Here is an 8,754-nt window from a genome sequence, read left to right as displayed (position 1 = left end):
ACTCTCCGGGCTGTTGTATTATGTGACTTAAATCATCAGCATCTGGTGGTCGCACATAAGTGCCCTGGAAGTTGTCCAGGAATGCGTCTGTCGGGTTCTCCCAACTTCCGATGGAGTTTGTCGGCAGGCTATTCAGCCAATGCCGAGCTGGCCCTTTGAGTTTTAGTGGGAGATACTTGATGGCGTGTAGATCGTCCCCGCGGGCCATGTGAATGTGGAGGAAGAAGTCTTCAATCCATACCGCGGGGTCTGTAGTACCATCATATGATTCAATGTTCACAGGTTTAAACCCTTCCGGGAATTCATGATCCATCACTTCATCAGTGAAGCATAGGGGGTGCGCAGCGCCTCTGTGCTGGGCTATGTCACGATGCAGTTCATACGAGTCTTGTCTGCTATATTCGGCCCGGCCGGATTTTCTTTTAGTGTATCCGGCATGATGATCATCGTCACGCGTTGGGGCGCGCCCCCGTGATCCGTAGATCGATCTTGTATGTCCTGCTTTGTTTTCCAATACGTCTTGCAGGTCCCGCGTGTTGCCCCGGGCCTTGATGTTTTTGTTTGAATGGCGACGGGGTGCAGGCTGAACTTCGGGATGATATGCCACTCTGCCTCGGCCACGAGGTGGCTGATCAGCCGCATCATACGCTGGAAGTGTAGGTTTTAATGCCTCCTCCTCGAGTTGGGGTAGAAACCTGCGCTTTGGGTAACTTTTGGTTGGGCATTCGAGTTCATATTCCTCGGCCGCCAGGACCTCAGTCCATCTATCCGCTAGCAGATCCTGGTTAGCTTGAAGATGTTGTTGCTTTTTCTTCAGGCTTTTTGCTGTGGCTATAAGCCGGTGCTTGAAGCGCTCCTGCTCGACGGGATCCTCAGGCACGATAAACTCTTCGTCGCCGAGGCTCACCTCGTCTTCGGAGAGAGGCATGTAATTGTCATCCTCTAATTCTCCGTCTGCTGCCTGTTCCTTAGGGCTAGCTTGCCCATCCTCCGGTCGAAATCTGGCTGGAGGGGGTTGTCTTTGTCTTCGGCACTATCCGCAGTGTTGTTGTCTCTTGTGCCGGTATCGCCGTTTTTGTTATGGCGGGGCTTAGAGCGGCGCCGTTGGCGCCGGTGCTTAGATTGCTTCTCGAGGGGATTATCCTCCGTTGCCTTATTGCCATTGCTTTCTTTGGGGGTGTCCACCATGTATATATCATATGATGAGGTGGCAGTCCAGCGCCCTGTGGGCGGTGGTTCCTGTTCTTCTCCTACATCGTCGTCCATGCCGTCGATGTCTTCGGAGCCGAAATAAAGCATGTCGGTTAAATCGTCGACGGTAGCTATTAAGTGGGTGGGGAACGAATTTCTTCATCGTCCGCATCCCACTCAAGCAGGACACAGTTCGGCCAAGGGCCTCCTGACAAGGAGAGAGACCTTAATGAATTTAGCACATCGCCCAAGGGCGAGTGCTGAAAGATATCCGCGGAGGAAAACTCCATGATCGGCGCCCAATCAGATTTGATAGGCACTGACGCAGGTGGTTCGGAGCCTGTGGCCGGGGACGAATCCAAGGATCCGGCAACACGGGTCTCGTAGGAAGTGAAATCGGTATTCGGCTCTATCGCCGCTGAGTGTGCGGCCTCCATGGCGGGGTCCATCCACCCGTCCTCGGATGGCGCGATCTGCTCCAGATCGAGGGCCGGAGTTGCCACAGGGGTGCTCTTTCGAACACTGTCCGTCGGCAGAGCTAAGTCATGCTCGTCGTGACTGTGCGGCGCACCTGACATGGGCTTGAAGCCGTCGAAGATCAAGTCTCCGCGGATGTCGGTAGTATAGTTCAAGCTTCCAAACCTGACCTCATGGCCGGGGGCATAGCTTTCGATCTGCTCCAGATGGCCAAGGGAGTTTGCCCACAGTATGAAGCCGCTGAATACGAAGATCTGTCTGGGGAGAAAAGCCTCACCCTGGATCGCATCGTTGCCGGTGATCGAAGGAGCCATCAAGCCTTATGGTGACGGTGCAGTGGAACTCTCAATGAAAGCACCAATGTCGGTGTCAAAACCGGCGGATCTCGGATCAGGGGTCCCGAACTGTGCGTCTAAGGCGGACGGTAACAGGAGGCGGGGGACACAATGTTTACCCAGGTTCGGGCCCTCTCGATGGAGGTAATACCCTACTTCCTGCGTGATTGATCTTGATGATATGATCATTACAAGAGTTGATCTACCACGAGATCGTAGAGGCTAAACCTTAAAAGCTAGCCTATGATTATGATTGTTGTTCTACGGACTAAACCCTCCGGTTTATATAGACACCGGAGGGGGCTAGGGTTACACAGAGTTGGTTACAAGGGAGGAGATCTACATATCCGAATTGCCAAGCTTGCCTTCCACGCAAAGGAGAGTCCCACCCGGACACGGGGCGAAGTCTTCAATCTTGTATCTTCATAGTCCAACAGTCCGGCCAAAATACATAGTCCGGCTGTCCGAGGACCCCTTAATCCCGGACTCCCTCACCCGCCTCCTGTTACCATCCGCCTTAGACGCACAGTTCGGTACCCCCTACCCGAGATCCGCCGGTTTTGACACCGACACCCCCACCCCCGCCATCCGTTTAACCCCGGGCACGATCCATTTTTTCTGGCAAACTGCATTCCACACCCAACACTCATAAGATAGATCATGGGCACCCTGCCGTCTTCTTCCTTCACTCCGTCGAACTTCTTTCACAAATCGACTGACCCAAATTATACTACTAGTACGAATGTATTAACTATAGTAGGAACACGAAGATACGAGCAGTAGTACCAACTGCAAGAAGAACAGTAGTAAGACATAGTACTAGTACTACTGTATGTACTAAAGAGTTCAAATAACGAGAAAGAACATAAACATAGTTCTGCTGGGGCCTCAGCACAACACACCCTTGAAAGTAAACTAAGCAACTAGTCCGCTTGACACTGCAGTAGAACCAGCATGAGCGACGGCACTGCCACCTACTCGGAGTCCGAGTCCACATCCTCGACTTCGTCCTCGTCCCTCTTCCTCTTCCTCTTCACCGACGCTTCTTTGCTTGAACCGGACACTGGGCTCTGCTTCTTCATCCAACCCTTATAGATATTTAAACAAAGGTAGGCATCCATTGCTGCGTACAGGATGTGATCTTCATCTAATGTCTTCGACTCCCATGCATGATGAAACTCGTGGTGAGGTTTCTTCAGTTTAGCGTACGAACGATCAATCATGGCTGCTGCCAGGGTCAGCATTGAAGGCTGAGAGGAGGACACCAGGCTTGCCTTCTGGAGATCGAAGGGCTGGCCTACAACGAGGCCTATCCGACCCAGGATTTCCTTGTCGTTCCTAAAGTCTACAGTAACGAATTTTACTTGGCCGCCCTTGAGGAACTTCTTAAATTCCTCGCACTCAACGTCGGCATGGCATATGTGGTAGACCAAGCATAAGTCATGCACGCAACCTGGATCACGGCGGGCTTCTTCTTCTCTACCTCCTTTAGTTTCTTCTCGCTTCCCAGGACTGTGGTGTACTCAACATCTAGCCCAGCGACCCACTCATCATTTGAGTTTTCGAACATGCGTTTGAAGCGAGCAAGGAATTCTTTCACCGTTGCGGAAGAACGGGTGTAGATGACGTCAAACTCATCGCCGGTGATGGTTCTAACCTTGTACTCACCGCCGATCATGGAGATTTGGGACGCCATGGATTTGGGAGGAGGGTTAGGATTAGTGGTACTGCCGTAATGTGAAAGGACGGGACGACTGGGAGCGAACTGTTGTAAGGTACTGTACTAGTAGAAGACGGGGACGAGTAGGGCGTGCGAACGGCATGGGGTTGCTGGCTTGCCCGGTGGATAAACGGCTGCAAGCCACCAAAGAGTTCTCGAGAACTATGCGGACCCACTAGATGTCATATCTACTAGACCCATATCGTAGGCCTAACGGTATAGCTTCTGCCTGTTCGCACGCCATGTTGGCTGATACGTCTCCATCGTATCTACTTTTCCAAACACTTTTGCCCTTGTTTTGGACTCTAACTTGCATGATTTGAATGGAACTAACCCTGACTGACGTTGTTTTCAGCAGAATTGCCATGGTGTTATTTTTGTGCAAAAACAAAAGTTCTCGGAATGACCTGAAACTTCACAGAGATTATTTTTGGAAAATATTAAAAATACTGGCGAAAGAATCAAGGCCAGGAGGCCCACACCCTTTCCATGAGGGTGGGGGCGCGCCTGCCCCCCTGCCTTGTGGGCCCCCTAGAGCTCCACCGACCTCAACTCCAACTCTATATATTCGTGTTCGGGGAGAAAAAAATCAGAGAGAAGGATTCATCGCGTTTTACGATACGGAGCTGCCGCCAAGCCCTAAACTCTCTCGGGAGGGCTGATCTGGAGTCTGTTCGGGGCTCCGGAGAGGGGAATCCGTCGCCATCATCATCATCAACCATCCTCCATCACCAATTTCATGATGCTCACCGCCGTGCGTGAGTAATTCCATCATAGGCTTGCTGGACGGTGATGGGTTGGATGAGATTTATCATGTAATCAAGTTAGTTTTGTTAGGGTTCGATCCCTAGTATCCACTATGTTCTGAGATTGATGTTGCTATGACTTTGCTATGCTTAATGCTTGTCACTAGGGCCCGAGTGCCATGATTTCAGATCTGAACCTATTATGTTTTCATGAATATATGTGAGTTCTTGATCCTATCTTGCAAGTCTATAGTCACCTACTATGTGTTATGATCCGGCAACCCCGAAGTGACAATAATCGGGACCACTCCCGGTGATGACCATAGTTTGAGGAGTTCATGTATTCACTATGTGTTAATGCTTTGGTCCGGTACTCTATTAAAAGGAGGCCTTAATATCCCTTAGTTTCCATTAGGATCCTGCTACCACGGGAGGGTAGGGAAAAAGATGTCATGCAAGTTCTTTTCCATAAGCACGTATGACTATATTCAGAATACATGCCTACATTACATTGATGAATTGGAGCTAGTTATGTGTCACCCTATGTTATGACTGTTACATGATGAACCGCATCCGGCATAATTCTCCATCACCGATCCAATGCCTACGAGCTTTTCACATATTGTTCTTCGCTTATTTACTTTTCTGTTGCTACTATTACAATCACTACAAAACCCAAAAATATTACTTTTGCTTCCGTTACCGTTACTTCCATACTACCTTGCTACTAAATATTTTGCTGCAGATATTAAGTTATCCAGGTGTGGTTGAATTGACAACTCAACTGCTAATACTTGAGAATATTCTTTGGCTCCCCTTGTGTCGAATCAATAAATTTGGGTTGAATACTCTACCCTCGAAAACTGTTGCGATCCCCTATACTTGTGGGTTATCAAGACTATTTTCTGGCACCGTTGCCGGGGAGCATAGCTCTATTCTTTGAGTCACTTGGGATTTATATCTGCTGGTCACTATGAAGAACTTGAAAGACGAGAAAACAAAAATTTATCCCTCAACTACGAGGGGAGGTAAGGAACTGCCATCTAGCTCTGCACTTGATTCACCTTCTGTTTTGAGTAAGCTTGCGACACCTAAACCTGCTTCTGCTATTAATTCTGATATGTTGCATGTTATTGATGATGTCACTTCTGCTATGCATGATACTTATGATGAAACTACTTCTATGCTTGATACTACTGTGCCACTTGGTGAATTTCTTGATGAACAACTTGCTAGGGCTAGAGAGAATGAAGTTATTGAAACTGATAATATTGATGAAAGTGATGATGAAGACTCTCCCCCTAAATATGAATTGCCTGTTGTGCCTGAGGGCTATGTTATGGATGAAGAAACTGCTAGAGACTTTCTTGCTTGCAATGATAGAAGTGATCTTAAGAAATTGTTAGCTAAGCTTAAACAAAAAACTTTGAATGCTAGAATGAAATATGATCCTACCTATGCTACTTCACCTATCTTTGTTACTGGTAAGGATTATGCATTCTCTGTTGATCCTGATATAATTACTTTGGTTGAATCTGATCCTTTTTATGGCTATGAATCTGAAACTGTTGTGGCACATCTTACTCAATTAAATGATATAGCCACCCTGTTCACTAATGATGAGAAAACTCGCTAATATTATATCCTTAAAATATTTCCGTTCTCATTAAAGGGTGATGCTAAGATATGGTTTAATTCTCTTGATCCTGGTTGTGTGCGTAGTCCCCAGGATATGATTTATTACTTCTCTGCTAAATATTTCCCTGCTCATAAGAAACAAGCTGCTTTAAGGGAAATATATAATTTTGTGCAAATTGAAGAAGAGAGTCTCCCACAAGCTTGGGGAGGCTTCTCCAATTACTTAATACTTTGCCTGATCATCCTCTCAAGAAAAATGAAATACTTGATATCTTTTATAATGGACTAACCGATGCTTCCAGAGACCACCTGGATAGTTGTGCTGGTTCTGTTTTTAGGGAAAGGACACCAGATGAAGCTGAAATTCTATTGAATAATATGTTGACAAATGAAAATAATTGGACACTTCCTGAACCAACTCCTAAGCCAACTCCGAAGAAGAGGGGTGTTCTATTTCTCAGTCCTGAAGATATGCAAGAGGCAAAGAAATCTATGAAAGAAAAGGGTATTAAAGCTGAAGATGTTAAGAATTTACCTCCTATTGAAGAAATACATGGTCTTAATTTACCGCCTGTTGAAGAAATACATGGTTTTAATCCATCACCTATTGAAGAAACACATGGTCTTGATAACCCGACACAGGTAGTAAAGGTAAATTCTCTCTATAGATTTGATGAAGGTGATATTCCTCACTATAAGTCTGCTAGACAATGCTTAGATGAGTTTGACAATTTTATTGTTAAACAAGAAAACTTCAATGCTTATGTTGGTAGACAATTGAAATACAATTCCGATATGCTTGAACACTTGAGTGATTATATGTCTAGAGTTAAAGGTGAACTTAAACTCATTAGTAAACATGCTTCTATGGTTACCACTCAAGTTGAACAAGTAATTAAAGCTCAGAATGATTTGCTCAATGAATTAAATAATAAGAAGAATGATTTTGCTGTTAGAGTGGCTACTAGAACTGGTAAAATGACTCAGGAACCTTTGTATCCTGAAGGGCATCCTAAGAGAATTGAGCAGGATTCTCAGAGAAATAATGTAGATGCACCTAGTCCTTCTAAAAAGAAGAAAAAGAAAAAATGATAGGACTTTGCATGCTTCTAATGAACCTGTTGTTGACACACCTGAGAATCCAATGATATTTCTATTTCTGATGCTGAAACACAATCTGGTAATGAACATGAACCTAGTGATAATGTTATAGTTGATGTTCATGTCGATGCTCAACCTAGTAATAACAATGATGTAGAAATTGAACCTGCTGTTGATCTTGATAACCCACAATCAAAGAATCAACGTTCTGATAAAAGAGACTTTGTTGCTAGGAAGCACGGTAAAGAAAGGGAACCATGGGTTCAGAAACCCATGCCTTTTCCTCCCAAACCATCCAAGAAAAAGGATGATGAGGATTTTGAGCGCTTTGCTGAAATGATTAGACCTATCTTTTGCGTATGCGATTAACTGATATGCTCAAAATGAATCCTTATGCTAAGTACATGAAAGAAATTGTTACTAATAAAAGAAAGATACCGGAAGCTGAAATTTCCACCATGCTTGCTAATTATACTTTTAAGGGTGGAATACCAAAGAAACTTGGAGATCTAGGAGTACCTACTATACCATGCTCCATTAAAAGAAATTATGTTAGAACTGCTTTATGTGATCTTGGAGCCGGTGTTAGTGTTATGCCTCTCTCTTTATATCGTAGACTTGATTTGAATAAGTTGACACCTACTGAAATATCTTTGCAAATGGCCGATAAATCAACTGCTATACCTGTCGGTATTTGTGAGGATGTGCATGTTGTGGTTGCAAACGTTACTATTTTAACGGACTTTGTTATTCTTGATATTCCCAAGGACGATAGTATGTCTATTATTCTCGGAAGACCCTTTTTGAACACTGCAGGGGCTGTTATTGATTGCAACAAAGGCAATGTCACTTTTCATGTTAATGGTAATGAGCATACGATACACTTTCCGAGGAAACAACCTCAAGTCCACAGTATCAATTCTATTGGAAAAATCATCGATTATTTTTGGAGGTTTTGAATTTCCTCTTCCTATTGTCAAAAAGAGATATGATATTCTTATTATTGGGGACGTGCATATCCCCGTTGAGGTAACATAGTGTTATTCGAAATTTCTCCGGTTCCATGTTATTCGAAATAAGTTTGTTAACAAGACCTGATCAACCTTGTTAGTGGATTCCTTTTGATGAGCATGAGATGGATAAAGTTAGAAGGCACAACCTTCTGTACCCTCCTTTTACTTTCTGGTATTTAATTGAAATAAAGCAAAAATAGTATTTTCCTGTCTGTTTTCTGAATTATACGTGCAATATAAAAATACCCCGAAAATAAAAGTTCTCCAAATGCCCTGCCAATTTAATATGATTTTTTCTGGAATATTTGAGAATATTTGGCACTGAGAACACAACAGGGGGAGCAAGCACCTGGGCACGAGGGTCCAGGGCGCGCCCACCCCCTCGGTGCGCCCCCCTGCCTCGTGGGCCCATGGTGGCTCCCCTCCACTTATTCCTGCACCCACACACTTCTTCTTCCTCCCAAAAAATCACCAACCAGCTCAAGCATGAGTTCTTGCTCATTTTGCTGCGATTTTCGATCTCCTTGCTCAAA

Source organism: Aegilops tauschii, chromosome 6 (genome assembly GCF_002575655.3).
Source record: "Aegilops tauschii subsp. strangulata cultivar AL8/78 chromosome 6, Aet v6.0, whole genome shotgun sequence".
NCBI lineage: Eukaryota > Viridiplantae > Streptophyta > Magnoliopsida > Poales > Poaceae > Aegilops > Aegilops tauschii.
Note: the sequence above shows the minus strand (reverse complement) of the source record.